This window comes from Xyrauchen texanus, chromosome 21 (genome assembly GCF_025860055.1).
Source record: "Xyrauchen texanus isolate HMW12.3.18 chromosome 21, RBS_HiC_50CHRs, whole genome shotgun sequence".
Classification (NCBI taxonomy): domain Eukaryota; kingdom Metazoa; phylum Chordata; class Actinopteri; order Cypriniformes; family Catostomidae; genus Xyrauchen; species Xyrauchen texanus.
In genome coordinates this window covers 17,865,022-17,880,928 of record NC_068296.1, presented here as the reverse complement: position 1 = coordinate 17,880,928, position 15,907 = coordinate 17,865,022, and the positions used below count along the sequence as shown (strand labels likewise).

Below are 15,907 nucleotides of genomic sequence, written 5' to 3'. Positions count from 1 at the left end.
GACAGAAAGTCATACACTTCATCATATGAGGTGATTTTGCTCCAAAATTAAAAAGAAAACCATTAGCACAATGAGAAACTTTGCTGTGTATCAAATCTCTTTTCTATTTTTAGATATGAATGCTCAAGTTTACTGAAAGGGACTTCACCATCTGTTACATTTGCAGTATTTTTCAGAAGTAGCACCAAAATGGACAGTTTTTACAGACTGATTCAAACATTTAAACTGATAATTCACCCAAAAATTGTACTTCTGTCAATCTTTACTCACGCTTAATTTGTTCTAAACCCATATGCTGTTAATTTTCTGTGGAACTCAAAACAAGACATATAACAATAGTTCATAGTGACCACAGCTCCAAGACGGACACAAATCACCATAAATTCCCATTTGACTCATGCTCTATATTCCAAGACTTCTGAAGACATACGATACTGTAACTGACTGAAATTTAATTCATAATTCACAAATCATCCTTCCAGTAAGCTGTTAATTCAAGAATCACTGCAACTGGATCACTGACTTAGTGAGTTGAACTTGATAACTGGATCAGTCAGATTTATGAGCAAAACCTTCTTTGGAGTTGGTTCTCTTCAATAACAGCAGGCATATTTTTCATGGAAAAAAATGGCCGCATACAGGTTTAAAACATTTGAGAGTGAATAAACAATGACAGAATATTCACCTTTGGGAGAAGCACCCCTTTAAACTGGGTTTAATGTGAAAAGGCCAATATAATACAAAGATAAATGCACCAAAGCGGGTCTCAGCACACAGCACATGAAAGGACAGAGGGAGAAAACAAAAGAGAAAAGCCTGGGCATAACAGGGTGAGCATGCATTCTCACAAGTAGGTTATCACATTATCCGCTCCTTATGAGTGGCAATTATGCAAATATGAGCTGGAATGGGACCAGGACAATTAGGCACAGTGGGTGTTTGTGCATACATTACAAATAAGAGGCCACAGTCAAAGGGCCACAGAGTGGGCAGCAGCTGAACCGGTTGGGGGGATGGAGGGGTGGTTTGCAAAAGGTCTGAATGCCAGGCCTAGCTAATAAAGGTACTTTGCTCTAGCTATTGTTTACACAAGCCTAGGTGGTTATAGTTCACAGCTTTCAAATAAACTGAGAGTGCACACTCTCTCAAGTTAGCCTTATATACTGTAAACCTAGTGTTATGGACCAGTTCAAGCTGACAACACTGCGTGGACCACAAGAGACTACAGAAGCCTACATGTGTAGATACATTATGCCTAAAAAGACTTAATATCCAATATTAATACTATTGCATTGCATTAAGAATGAAAAAAGGAATTGATTGTATTATAGGGAATGAGCAAGTAGGGTTTATAAAAGGAAGATTTATTGGTGACAATTTGAGACAGATACTTGACACTGTAGATTTCTATAAAGATATTCAACAGCCAGGATTATTATTTATAGCAGATTTTGAAAAGGCCTTTGATAAAGTTAGATGGGAGTTTATTAAGAAATGTCTTCGTTATTTTAATTTTGGAGAGAACTTTATCAAATGGTTTGAAACGCTCTACAAACACACCATCAGTAGAGTTATAAATAATGGGCATTTATCTACAGGATTTCCCCTAACACAAGGGGTTCGTCAGGGGTGTCCGTTGTCACCATATCTGTTCCTGATATGTATTGAAATATTAGCAATTAAAATTAGAAAGAATATAGAGATCATAGGTTTGAAGCCGAATGGCATAGAGACAAAACTTACAATGTATGCTGATGATGCAACCTTTTTTATACAACCAAAACAATCTACTTTGGAAGCCTTGATTACAGATCTAAATATGTTTTCTAAAATATCAGGTTTGTAACCAAATTTTGAGAAGTGCCATATATTGAGAATAAGGACTATAAATGGTACAGATTTTAAGTTAAGTTGTTCGGCCCCTATTAGATGGACAAATGGCTCTGTAGATATTTTAGGTATTCACATACCAGACAATTTCAAAAATATTGTCAAATATAACTACGATAAAAAAATGCAAAAAGTAGATAGAATTTTACAGCCATGGAGGAGTAGTTCACTTACATTACAAGGTAGGGTCACATTGATCAACTCATTGGTAATCCCCCAATTTGTTTATTTAATAACGACCCTTCCAACTCCTGACACGTCCTTTGTTAAATGCTTTGAACAAAATATTTTTAAATTTTTATGGAATACTAAATCTAAAAAATTTTCAAGCAATGAATAGTTCGATAAAGGCTTCTTGGGTTAATAAAATATATAATCACAGACAATGGCTTACCAGTAAAAGATTATATACATTTTTTTATTTCTTTGGTTCGGATTTATTTCCTTTTTTTCAACTAAAATCATTACATATCAAAGAAATATTTCAGAATCAATTAAAAGAACTTTCTCCTTTTTTTAAAGACGTACTTAAAGAATGGTTGAATTTCCAGTACCATCCTCCTGATACTCCAGATGACATGCAGAATCAGATACTATGGATGAACTCTGAAATTACTATAGGAGACCAACCACTTTTGTGGAATATATGTATTCAAAATGGTTTAATCTTTGTGAATGACTTCTTAGATACATCTGGTCACATTATTTCATTTTATGATTTCTCAATACAATTTAATGAATGTTTGGATTTGTATCGATACAATCAGATTGTTTCAGCAATTCCAATTGGCTGGAAACAAAAAATACAAAATAAACACAAGCAATTGGTTTGTCTCCCAAAAGTACGATGCTGGAAATGGTTACATAATATAAAAATAAATAAAATAATTTACAATTGGAATTTATATTCTGCAGGATTTGCACTTTTTCCTCACAGGGTCTGTCAGTACTGGGAAGATGAAATTAATGTATCAATTCCATTGAAAGTGTATTTTAGATCAATTTAAATATTCCAACTAAACATTTTTTACAAGATAATTGCAACTAAAAAATTGTTATATTTATATCACATTGAAAATAATCCATATTGCAGATTTTGTGAGGAAGAAGAGGAAGACCTATGGCATTTATTTTACTTTTGCCCAGTAGTATATAAATTCTGGTCAAGTGTCCAAGTTTGGTTAAAGACGGCTAGAATGGAATTTACCATAACACCTCAAACTATTGTACTTGGTCTTTTTACAGGTAGTTTGCTTGTGATAAATACCATTTTATTAATGGGGAAAGTGTTTATTTTTAAAACAAAAGTATCATCATGCTTGTGTTTAGGTTACTTTAAGAATGTTATAAGGTTGCATCTTCTTTTAGAAAAGATAATAGCAGAAAGTAACAATAAATTAGATGAATATAACAAAAATTTTTATAATATTCTATGTTTATTATAACCTTTTCTCATGTATGTTGTTTGGGTATGAATGTGAGGATGAATGTATAAGCATGCTGTGTCTCTGTAGATTTGGGTCTGTAAACTGTATTTCTTATTAAATAAAGATAAAAAAAAAAAAAAAAAAAATAAAAATATTAATACTATTTTTATGTATTTCCTTTTTCAGTAAACTGTTAGAGACATGATGTGGATGATTTGACTCAGTTAAATGCTTGATTTTAATTTTTTTTAACCAGGATGAAACCGCATAAACGCTGTAATGATTACCCTGTCTTGTCTCTCTGTTGCCCCCTTGTTTTCTATCTTGTCACTTTTCACTTCTTAAGTTTTCACTTTAGTCCCTTATTTAATTCCATAGTCCACCCTGTCTCGTTTCACTGTTGCCCTCTCGTTTTCCATCTTGTTGTCACTTTAGTCCTTTATTTGATTCCACAACCCTCTGTTAGCGTTCGTATTCACTGTTCATTGTTTACACCTGCCCTGGTTAATTTGCCTTTGGTTTCTGTTTATCACCTTGTTACCTTGTTTGAGTTCTGTTCTTTCATTGGCCACCTTTCCCACGTTTGTCTATTTATACCCCGTGTCTTTGTGCTGTCTTTGTCGATCGTTGTTTGATGTCAACCTGGTGTGTGATTCTCCCTCGAATGCCCTCTTTGTTCATCTCGTGTTTAGTTTATACTTTTATGTTTCCTTTCCCCATCGTGGGCTGTTCCTTTGTGTTTTTTCCTGTGCTGTTCATTTAATAAAGTTTGAACTGCGTTTGGATCCGTACCTCCTCGTCTGCCTCATTGCTCAAACGTAACAAACGCACAAACGGCACACGCAATTTTACCAGTTTTCAGGTCCAGTGTCATGTAAAACTGCCTTGTTTATCTTCTATTAAATTGGATACATCCCTGTCTTTATGATATGTGTACGTGTGTTTACTTAAACACAGTGACTCTGACACGTAACTCTGGTTACGTCTGCGATTCAGGGGCTAATACATCTGCATGCAGACAGAGATGTGTTCATTAATTTCTGTTTTGTTATTTATTAATTTCTTCATTGCATCACAAATGTCATGGAATCGGCTGGACACAGGGAAAATATCAAAAGAGTCCCAAAGGTGCGAGTCTGAGTCAAGTCCAAGTAAAATTGTATCAGAGTCTGTGACAAGTCCAAGTCCATTATAATTGGACTCGTGACTCAGTCTCGAATCCGAGTCCAAACTCGTGTACCCCAACTCTACCTATGTGTACCAAACACCTCAATACATATTAAACAGAGGAAGATCTTAGTGGTTAAATCAACTAGCGGTGTGCAAAAGTACATTTTCATAATTATTTTTGGTGGTTTGTCAGAATGACTAGTTGGAATATCAATATAATTAGGCTAATTTTGGATGTCTACCACACACACCGATCAGAAGTTTTTCTCAGAAGGCGTTCACACGTTATATTCTTGTGTTCAAAAAGAGTTTGAAAATTTTCAACAGAATGGAACAGAATGCAAGGGTCTTAAGACACATTTGGCACCAACAATCATGCTATGGTCCAAATAACTGAGATCACATTTTTTTCCACATTCTGATGGTTGATGTAAACCTTAACTGAAGCTCCTGACCTGTATCTGCATGATTTTATGCACTGCACTGCTGCCACACGATTGGCTGATTAGATAATCGCATGGATGATTGTTGGTGCCAGAAGGGCTGGTTTGAGTATTTCTGTAACTGCTGATCTCCTGGGATTTTCACAAACAACAGTCTCTAGAATTTACTCAGAATGGTGCCAAAAACAAAAAAAAACATCCAGTGAGCAGCAGTTCTCAGACAGAAATGACTTGTTGATGAGAGAGGTCAACAGAGAATGGCCAGACTGGTTCAAACTGACAAAGTCTAAAGTACCTCAAATAACTGCTCTGTACAATTGTGGTGAGAAGAATATCATTACAGAATGATATTCTGAGATGCGGGTTGGCACTGTTTTGGCGGCACAAGGGGGACCTACACAATATTAGGCAGGTGGTTTTAATGTTTTTTTGATTATCTGTGTAATATACATAAATATATACAGTACTGTGCAAAGTTTTAGGCACTTGTTAAAAAATTATGCATAGTGAGGATTTCTTCAAAAATAATGCCATGATTAGTTTTCATTTTTCCATTAACATCATCCAAAGTCTATTAAACATTAGGGATGTAACGATATTGACGATATCGCGCTATCGCGGTGGTAAACGTGTCTCGATATCGTCGTGGTTGGGTTACAATATTAAAAGGACAGGTGTCCGTCAAAAAGCAAGAGGATTAAACACAGTCCCGCGGAACAAATCATTGTTAACTACATAGACCATGATCCTTTGCGCTGCGTCGTCACAACAACCGTTGTTAAGCCAATAGGATTGCACGCTACACGCTGTCCACACAAGCTCACAGCAAGCCAGCAGGGCCGACAGCGATACTTGTAAGGATGAAAACAACAACCCCGAAGTTGAGATTGTGCCAGCCCCTGCAGCTTTTAAATCAGACTATTTTGATCTTTCTGATGAAAAACGTGAACATAAGCTAAATGATAGGTCAGTGTTTTTTTAAAAGGCTTTTTGACTGACTATTTTATTTAAGTTTAAGTCATGTTCCTAAATACCAGTTTTAAAAGGCTGCTTTTATTTGCGTTGCTCATAAACCTGACTTAACTTGATCTTTGTTTGCACTTAAAGGGAATTCCCTATTGTTTACAATTGTTCTAGTTGCTTCTTAACTTGAACATTGCACAGAAGAATCAGTTATGCAACCAAATATTACTATACAGAATATTGATGTTCCTGACTACAACTTGCACTTTAAAAGCACTATGTGATCAGCGTTTTATGTTGTCATGATCCATAAATACAACAATACATTGCCTGTTGACTGGCAAAAGCAGAATAAATCTCAGTATTTTTTCGCTATTATCATCACAAACACTGTCGTGAGCTATTTAACAATACCGTGAGCTTTTCCACAATATCGCAATAAATATCGTACCGTGAGGTCAATATCGAAATTGTATCGTACCGTGAGATTTTGATATCGTTACATCCCTATTAAACATAATAAAAAAGCTAAATCAATATTTGGTGTGACCAACTATGCCTTCAAAACAGCACCAACCATGACACAGTTTTTCTTGATTGTTGGCAGATAGGAGAATTAGCCACACTTCTTCTATCTATCTTCTGCCTCAATTGCTTACGTCTCTTCATGTAATACCAGACTGACTCAATATTCAGCTTTATGTTCTTCTATTCTATTCTATTTGCTGAAGGAATGTTTGGGAGTCTAAAATGTATATTACCTATTGACACACTACAGCTAAATATATAAATAACCATCTTAAGACAATGTTTTTGTCAAAAATACTTTTGCACAGTACTGTGTGTATATATATATATATATATATATATATATATATATATACACCTGCAACCGACCTTGTGTAAATCTTGCATAAGACATCCGACATGTTGTGTTCTTTCAGACAAACTGAAATGACTAGATTTTGATAGAAGAAAAATTATAGATTTAATGAAAAATTATTAATAATTAAATAAACCTTAAAAAATAACCAAAAAAAAGTCAAAAACAAAAACAAAAAGGTTTTGATTGCATTTATTTTTTCAAAGTAGCATATTGTTTTTTTCCAACTCTGTTCTTGGGTTTGCATTTGATTTTCTCAAAATAATAACAAAAAACTTCCCTCTAACATGACTGGCTGTAAAAATGTTTATTTGGTATAAGCTCTATTATTTAGATTTCATGATTTAGTATATGCATCTGTAAATCACATTTAGTTTATGTATAGTCAGTGGTAAAACCATATATCTTTAAACTATGTAATATATTATAGCATTTCGGTCAAAGACCTTCTTCAGGCATTCTATCAATATCTTTGAAGATTTTACTGTTGCAAGAAGTTTCTCAAATTATGCTGGCAATGCGCTCAACTGAACCAGAGAAGGTTAATGGTGGTAGACATCTTCCTGTTGGCATGAACTAAACATTTTTTACACTAATGCTTCATGTCAAACTATATTTATTGACCTCTTGGACTGTTTCATTTACTTATGAACCTCTGATGGTAGCAAAGTCAAAGATGACTGAAAGTTCCTCACTTTCTTTTTAGATGTGAGTGTTTGCTAAATCAGTATTTTACTATGTGAATGCACTGCATTAAAAACAAAATAAAGTTTTGTTTTTTTTGTTAATAAAATTATTTTCTCACTTACTAGTGAGTCTGAACCCTTCCTTAAATGACGTTTTCATAGGCATGGATTATGATAATTGTGAATGAACGTGCACGTGCACTATATTATATGAATGACTGGAATTCACTGACATTACACAAGTTGTAGAAATCTGGGGAATACAAAGCTCTCGGGAATCCGGCGGAAAGTTTTCGGGAATCTCCATTTTACACGAAAATTACTCCCAATTATTTTGTATATTTACAATATTTTCATGAATGAGGCCCAATAACTTTTGTCTTTATTTCATCTTGCATTTATACTGATACCTAGAGGCTTGGGTGCAGCATCACTTGAAATCAATAGTTTTCAATTTCAGATCCCATTATAGAAATTTAGTATTCACAGGCAGCCATGATTACTTTAATCAATGAGTGAAAGTGTGAAATAACAGGACGGTTACTGAGATTAAGCAGGTAGTATTTGGCTGGTCATGTGATTCTAACATGGCACCCCCCATGTGCAGACCCTCTCCATGTGGAATAAAACAGCTTTTATAAAGTTACTGATATGACTGGAGTCTTCAATTAAATGTGTGTTCTTTATTTCTTACATATATTTTAAAATGACAATTCATGTCTTTAGGAGTTTAGGAGAAAAAAATGACTGCTGGCAACTTTAAGTAAAAATAAAGGCTTTATATCATTTATATAAAAAGCCCTTCAATAGGGTAACAATAGGGCAGATTTTATATCTATAACACTTTCATTGTATAAACCAGTCTTAGGCCACCAAAGAATAGAGAACTACAGGTTATGCATAATAACTGGAACAATACTGACAATCTGCATGTTAAAATCCTCTCCTAGAAGCACCGCAGTGAAAAATATTCAAGCTAAAACAAAAATTAGGAAATAATCTACATAAACTAGTCAAACTCACTTATTATTGGGAGTTTCTAGTCAACTAGTTGACCATCCTGACTTATCCCTTCCCTATATTTTAAGTACATGGAGTATTAGTCTTTATATCGAATTAATAATTATGGCAGAAAACACATGCCTCTTGACCAAATGAAACTCTCTTAAAGTTTCATCTATATAAAAATGACAAAAATCCCCAGACTGAGCAAGAATTACAGAATCATGTCATATCATCTATTTAATGTTTCAATAAATGTTAGGTAGTTAGGGTCAGTGAGGGTGATGCATCTGCTGTAAACAGACATTACACATTGTCATTATGCTAATCTTTAGTGTGCCGCCATTGTGTAGCTTGCATTCTGTTCTGAGGGCATTTGCTACACTTTTTTATGGAGTAAAAAAATACTTACAAAGCACAGCGTAGCTAAGACCCAAACAAATGCATTTCAGAGTGAGCAAGACAAAAACACACATTCCCCTCACAGACATCAGCTGCCCCACAATCTCTCTGTGGAAACAGAGGAGTGAATAAGTCCCATTTGGGACGACTCTTCATGCACATCCAGCATGCTCTGCTCCACTGCTAGAAATGCCAGCTGGACTGCGGAAATAATTTTCAACCGCAAACATTTATTTTGTGATATGTCAGTCACCAGTGTAAGCCATTGTCTAGATGTGTCTTTGCCTTCAACAAATAACATTACAATGGCTTCAATAAGCCATTCGATGCCAAAGTTAATATGTGTGCAAAGCAAAGGCAAGCAATGGAATCTTATAAGTCATAAGTCAGAGTAGCAATATTATCTAAAATATCATCTCTACTCAGGACAAGATTAAACTTTTAAGCAGTGTGCATGAATGCTGACGGCACAGCACTTTCAATTATTTATAATATAGATGCTTCATTAGCCAGCCTATGATACCCACACAACTAATTTAACAAAACATTTAGAATAGAATAGCCTTAGGGTAGGAACAATTCTCTCATGCATAATATGCACTTGATTGATTTGCTAGACAAGAATGCAGCATTCAGATATGTATGAATAAAACAAAACAAAGATAGCATGGATGGATGGCTGGATGGATGGCTATCTGAGATAAGAACAATATTATATTGTTAATCTATGCAGTCAGTGATACGCAATAGACAAAATACAGATTACAAGAAACATTTCATAGTAAACAGCCCACGCATGAGACACACAGCATGCATGCTGCTGTTCACTTTCTGCCAGTGGTGTTAAGAGAGAGCAGGCTTGACAATCAGTAAAGGACAAACCTTCAAGGCTTTGAATCTAATTGACTGCACTTAGCAATGCAAGCAAATGAGTGCAGCACAAAAACAGCTTGCCAGTCTGTCATTGACCGAGTATGACACGTGTCATAATTTTTCAAAAAATCTGAGTGTGTGTAGTAATGCTGGGTGGTATCAAAACAAGCCTGGTTGTGCGATTCATTTATCTGGTTGGTTAATTGTTGAAACGAATAAAAACTGGCAAGCTTATTTCTGGATATATATCAGCCGTAAGATGCACCCTGGAAAAGATTGTGTGTTCCTCGGTAGTGCTGTAAGATTTGGCTTTAAATTTGAAGGTTCAGACTTGTAGGTGATCATGATTGAGGTATTTCTGGAAAGAAATGTGTTTCTTTTTGCCAGCAGCCTTCACAATGCCAGCTGTAATAATCTATTAACAATTTTCTGCAACTTCCCATAAAGCTTTGCAAAGAGATGGGGAGGGAAGTTATTACAGTATTGGAAATGGAAACACAGATGGATTCCAAGATTCATGACTCATGTGCATATTGAAACCTACTTGTATAACAATTTGGGAAGGTGTTATATTTTACCTGAAATATGCTTTCAAAAACCTTCCCATAATTATGTTACAAAAATCTGCAATATTTATTGGCAAAGCTGTTGGTAGGTTTTGAATGGGGGAACTATAGTCCCACTTCTGTTAATCGGCTAAGCGGGCACAAATACCATTAATCACAAAATGGACAAATATAAGCAGATAAATCGGCTATTGTTGGTCAATTCCTAGCCTTTACTTAATGAATGTGTATACATGCACACCAATATGCTGATAACTACAAAAAATCAGCTTATTAAAAAATATATATATATAAAAAAAAAAAAAGAAAGAAATCAGACAACGCAAGAACACAGTATTCACGTGTGACTTATTCTTCTATTCAGTTATTCTCTGTTCATGACTTCAAAACATAAATGCAATACAAGCCGAAATCGGGGTAATGGGCAAAAATCTACGCATGCAGTTTTTGCATAAACCGTTTCTGTTATTCGTAACTGAAACTCTTATGCTCAGATCTTTTCAGGCAGACTGTCCACACTATAAATTGCAAGTGATCAAATAAGATTTGCGCGTTCAGACATAACCCACCTATTTGCATGGGTTGCTTTGGTAACGGCATACCCATGTGACGATGCTTTCAAAACAGATGCAGGAAAAATAGTGTTGCATCTTCTCACTCTCCAAATAAATGCCCTGTCCAGTCACGATGCAGAACTCCTCCGTCGCACAAGAAAACTCAACGACAGAGGAGACTGGTAAATATTGTTCCATGCTGCAGTCACCGATTTTTGACGTCATCGTTTTGTGTTGCGTTAAGAGTGACGTAAAAGACCATTTGAAGTCCGAATTGAGCAGTCAGAGCATCCGGACTGAGACACATCTGAAAAAAATCAGATTTCAATCACATTTGAAACAACCTCCCGAAGTGGTTTGAATCAGATTCTAGAAAAATCAGATTTCATGTGGTTTTTTGGTGTCAAAAACTCATCTGGATACAATCTGGATATGCAAAAAATCGGATTTTTAGTTGCAGTCGGAACAAGGCCTAAGCTATTCAGTAATTCTTTCTATTCTTTCATTTGACTGCAGAGTGAACCCTGACAGATTTAAACCTTTAGATTGATTACTGAAAATAAAAGAGAGAGAAAGAAACAGCAAGAGAGGACTCAACAGTTTGTGTGGTCCAGCTACGGCACACTGGAGTTTGGATAAGTGCCCAGCTAGATCCACGCATGCTATCCACCACTGTTTATCCTGCTCAGAGGATGAGTGCAGCTCTCATGACCAAACCCCTCCAGCACAGTGCTCATCCAGAAAAAAAAGCCAACTACACTGACAATGTCCTCTCATTAATAGGATTTGCCTATCAAATCTAAAGAGGATGTCATATCAACGCTCATTTCATCATCCCTCCAGTCACAGGCAAAGGATGAAGGAGAAGGCAAAGGTGACGATTGTGCATTTGGTGTGTACCATGTCAGGATTAAGAGTCATAATTAAATGCTTAAGGGTCATAATAGAAGCAGAGGACTGCACTGCAAGACATACTGAAAACACAAAGCTTTGTCAGTGATTATACAGTAACTTGCTGTTTTAATTAAATTTAAAACCAGGGTTCCCACACCTTTTGACCAATATATTTCTATTTATTTTTCAAAAATAATTTTATATACCCAGCTAGATCTCATAATTATTATTAGGTATTTGTACGCAAGGTTTTCAATTGCATTTTGTAATGTTTTTGTTGCTCAATTAATTGTTATAATTACTAGTTAATTGTGATTGATCGCAGATTTTGAAAGTGCTAAAATGTTACTCTATACATACATTTTGCTTATCAAAATGCATTTATTTCCTTTTTTAGAAAAGAAAACAAAAAAATAGAAATAGATAGAAATTATTATGGGAGGACACATTGCAAAGATTACCCCTCTAGTCCCAACAACCTTGTTGCTGGTTTTGCTTTACTGATGGTGAATGTGTTAATCGGAAATAAGACAAATTAACATGTTAAACTTTCAACTTCATTAATTTCATGCTGTAAACCGGGTTTAGGGAAAGGAGGAGGTGAGAACCAGCTTGACAATATAAATAATAGTTTAATGAAGAAATAAACCAAAAGACACAAACACACACATAGGAGGGACAACTGCCCGTAAACGTTCTCTCTCTCTCTCTCTGTTGCACCACTGTCCGCAATCAGCCTTTATCCCTCTCGGAGGCTTTATTAGCCTGATAAGGGACCGGGTGTGTAAAATCACGACCCGGCCCCGCCCACTGCCCTGTCACATTCCTCCTTCGTTCTCTCAGGCCGGGGAGCCCCCGGCATGAAGTACACCACCAGAATCCTCTTTCCAGGGGGAGGGTGTGCCTTATGCTCCGTATGCCGGCAGGTCATCCCCGCCTTCCTGAATCTAGGACGGGACAGGGGGAGGGAAACAATAATGAAAAATATGGGGGTACTCCCTGTAACAGTGCAGTACCCCCCAACAAAAAACAATTTCAAATTTAAAAGAGAGGGAAAAGGCCAACGTGGAGCGGCAGTGGGAGAGAGAGAGAAAGAAAAAAAAAACACTTACTCGCCGGTTCTCCAATACTCCGTAGCTTGGTCCTAGGCCACTCCTCCACCCTCTAACTGATGACAGCCACGCCTCCCTGGACGGATTGGAGGCAGTCCTCCAGCCACTGGCGGGAGTTGTTAGAGATCGATAGAGTCTCCTGCTGGGAGTCAACGAGGCACCTTAGCCATGGCACAATCTAGGTACGCTCAAACAAAACGGTGTATGTCATGGGGGAGCTGGGGCCACCAATACCGGTTCCTAACCAGCATGAGCATTTGTGAGGCTCCTGTGTGTCCTGATGCAAGAGAGGAGTGGAGCCTGTCCAGGAGTTGGTTCCGGAGTGGCACTGGTACGTAAGTTCACCCCGGAGGGCAGTTGGCATGAGCCGGGTCTGTGATGGTGGCTTACGCAATCTGCTCCTCGATGGTTCAATCAATAGGGCTCACAACAATGGAAGGAGGAAGTACGGGCTCGGGGGTAGTGGTAGGACCTGAAGAGTGCAGTCGGGAGAGAGCATCAGCCTTAGTGTTCTTGGAGCCTGATTGGTTGGTGACATTGAATTCAAACCTGGTAAAGAACAGGGTCCACTGGTCCTGAAGTGGGTTCAATCTCCTGGCTGCACAAAGGTATTCCAAGTTGCAGTGATCCGTAATGACTTGGAATGGGTAACATGCTCCCTCAAGCTAGGGCCTCCATTCCTCCAGCGCAAGTTTAATGGCCAGTAACTCCCTATTACCAGTGTCGTAATTCTGTTCGGCAGGCAACAGCTTCCTAGAGAAGAAGGCACAAGTATAGAGTTTTGGAGGAGTACCTTTTCTCTGGGACAGCACTGCCCCAACACTGGTGGTGGAAGCATCTACTCCCTGTCACAGGGAGGCATCTGTGTAAAGTGTATACTTACTGTGTCTGTCAACACTCAACAAACCTCCTCCAAATTTAATTAGATCTCACACTTTGAGGCTGCTAGTGCCCTGTCGGTGTAAAAATAAAGACAGAGTGAGATTCCCAGGTTAGAAACAATCTGAACTTACCCTTAGACATTGGCATTATATGTAAGGTCAAATTGTCAGCTGCTGCCAAACCAGCAATAAAGCTCTCTCAGCTACCAGTGTTAAACGTTTAAGAAACAAAGGTGTCCTTTTGTGGGGGAAAAATTCCCTTGAGACAAGCTTCAATTTCATTTCCATGGATGAGTGTCCCTGCTAAAGCAAGTCATTAATAAATCATATATTTTTGTCACATACTGAGCGAGTTGGCTCTGTGACACAAAAGGCTTTCTCTAGATTCATGTTTCTGCTCTCTTCCAGTGTCCTCTAAAAGAGTGTCCTCTTAAATGAAAAATACCAAGGGATATTGTAAAGAGTCATTAAATCATAAGAGACAGGGTGGCCCAGTGAAAACGCAACACGACTTGTCATCTGCTTCATAACATTAGGCCTCCCCAAATCACCAGTCTGGTCAGTTTAACATACAGTACAATGTCACTGTTGAAGATAACAGCCAAATGGCAACCGAAGAGTACACTCACAGGCCTGCCTGAGAATGTGTTCATAAAACCTCAGCTACAAAGAAACCTGAGGGGTGGAATTAAAAAGCAAAAACATTGATTTACTCCTGTGGAGGCAAGGGTGTGGTCGAGGGTTCCTCTGCGGAGAGAGGAAGCGGTAAGGGTTTTCACCTGTTCACAGTGAACCCAGCTGAAGCTTTGAGTGTGTTGGCAGCTGCCAGTCCAACTACACAGAGCGTTTTGAGTGTTTATATGAAGCTTTACCATTACGCAGTCAAGTGAACAGGTTTGTGTGAAGAATAAACTTACCTTTGAGTTGGACTCGCCATCTCCTGCTTCCTCATTCCTCTAACCTGTTTTGGAATGATTTAGTCTCAAAAAATTAAAACATTTATTGAATTGTTATTCACCTGAACCTCATTAAGTTAGGAAAACCTTTTCCACAGAATTATATTATGCCCACAAAAAATATTGTTTCAACTGACTTATTTGATTTTTTTCAAAAGTATTGTTATATGAACATTTACAGTTATACAGTATAATATGTCTGCTACCTGTAGATGCAGTTTCAAACAAACAGTCCCCCACACTTGCAATGCCACACAGTATATCAGGCCATGTGCACTATATGGTTCTCAGATTATATTACATCTTTTTAAATTCAGTATTAAAAATATAATTATAATATATAGTTAACAAGAAACAAAGAAAAAAACATTTAATTGAGTAAAGTACTAAATTAAATAAACTCTGACTTAGACTAGATTAGTGTTTTCCCCAAAAAATATTGTTGCATTAGTTTATTAGTTGCATTTTATTTCACTAAATTGAACAAGGAGCAAAAATCTCATTTTGGAATTAAGTATGTCATAATTGGAGAAGTTTTCACTGAGTTTTTATGGTGCATTCACATCATGTTGTAATTACTGTAATTATTAGATTCTGACTTGGAAAAAGCATTCAAGTCTTCATAGAAATAGTAATTACAAGTTGTAAACTCTAAGCTCTGACTTGTCAGTTGTGAGGTCATGTAAAAAGAACCAATATGGCAGTGGCTTCAGCAGTTAAATGTATTAAACCCACACAGTATTTCTGTTTAATGTGTCATTTTATTATGCCATTGTTACATGGAGCGTTTTCATTGTTTTTAAACATTTCGAAACAATATGCACTCAATGAGCACTTTATTAGGAACAATATGGTCCTAATTAAGTGTCCGATGTGGTTTTTTGCTGTTGTAGCCCATCCCCCTCAAGGTTAAACGTGTTGTGAATTCTAGATGCTATTCTGCTCACTACAATTGTACAGAGTGGTTATCTGAGTTATCATAGCCTTTCTGACAGCTCCAACCAGTCTGGCCATTCTCCATTGACCTCTTTCATCAACAAGGCGTTTCCATCCACAGAACTGCTGTTCACTGGATGTTTTTTGTTTTTGGCACCATTCTGAGTAAACTTTAGAGACTGTTGTGCATGAAAATCCCAGGAGATCAGCAGTTATAAAAATACTCAAACCAGCCTGTCTGGCACCAACAATCACGGCACAGCCAAAAA

At 37.0% G+C, this 15,907-nt stretch overlaps 1 protein-coding gene across 1 annotated transcript in view; it reads right to left on the bottom strand.

Moving 5' to 3' along the window:
* LOC127661190 (FERM domain-containing protein 5-like) overlaps nt 1–15,907 on the bottom strand; it is a 155,423-nt gene that overhangs the window by 53,970 nt on the left and 85,546 nt on the right.